Raw genomic sequence first — 1,439 nt, forward strand, 5'->3', positions numbered from 1 at the left:
ACATGGAAAATTGTTACACAGAATACATCGCTTATCATTACATCGTGGACGCGTTTAGGTGCCGTTATTTCAACTGCAATTCTTCATTACATTGCTGCAAATGTTGAAATTCCGCGCGTGTAATGCATCATTTGATTGAAAATCTTAATTTAACGAGATTCATTAAACGATCAATTGATCAGTTTGCTGCAAATTTTTGAAATGATGATATTCTGATGCAAGCTTAGGCCTTTATACCTATTATAGTATTATAGTTTAGTCAAAAATATTAAAGGGATCAATTTATTATTTTGCTACATATTGTTGAAATGGCGCATTTCTGGGCATAATTCATCATTTTGTCGCAAAATGTTGAATTGGCGAAATAAACATAAGTGATCAAGTAATTATTTTGCTGCACAAATTGTTAATTTCACAACATTTGATCACTATAATCATTTGGTCATTTTGCAGCAGTTTCGAGTTTCTCACATATTAGGCTACATTCACGGTAATGCCGATCGTGCACAAACTTGGAAGGTTGTTGAGATCTGTAAGCACGAGCGTATGGAAAGCCGTTTTAACATTTATTAAAGAATTTCAGATATCTCGAAATAATTTCAGATATCTCAAATTAAATTACAGATATCTCCAATTTATTTAAGATATCTACAAATAATTGCAGATATCTTAAAATCAATTTCAGATATCTCGAAATACCAGAGAATTTCAGATATCTGAAACTGAATTCGAGATATCTGAAATTGAATTCGAGATATCTGAAATTGAATTCGAGATATCTGAAATTGAATTGCAGATATCTGCAATTCTATTTCAGATATCTGAAATAGAATTTCAGATATCTCGAATTCAATTTCAGATATCTGAAATAGAATTGCAGATATCTGAAATAGAATTGCAGATATCTGAAATAGAAAGTTAATTCGAGATATCTGAAATTTTAATTCAGATATCTGAAATTCTAATTCAGATATCTGAAATTGAATTCGAGATATCTGAAATTCTAATTCGAGATATCTGAAATTGAATTCGAGATATCTGAAATTGAATTCGAGATATCTGAAATTGAATTCGAGATATCTGAAATTCTAATTCAGATATCTGAAATTGAATTCGAGATATCTGAAATTGAATTCGAGATATCTGAAATTGAATTCGAGATATCTCGAATTCAGTTTCAGATATCTCGAATTCAATTTCAGATATCTGAAATTCTCTGGTATTTCGAGATATCTGAAATTGATTTTAAGATATCTGTAATTATTTGTAGATATCTTAAATAAATTGGAGATATCTGTAGTTTAATTTGAGATATCTGAAATTATTTCGAGATATCTGAAATTCCTTATTAAATGTTAAAACGGCTTTCCATACGAGCGAGGGTACCAACATAAACAGTGGTCAACGCGTAACGCTTTATGTGTGGCCTAACGTAGTGC

The sequence above is a fragment of the Apostichopus japonicus genome, chromosome 20, assembly GCF_037975245.1.
Source record: "Apostichopus japonicus isolate 1M-3 chromosome 20, ASM3797524v1, whole genome shotgun sequence".
NCBI lineage: Eukaryota > Metazoa > Echinodermata > Holothuroidea > Aspidochirotida > Stichopodidae > Apostichopus > Apostichopus japonicus.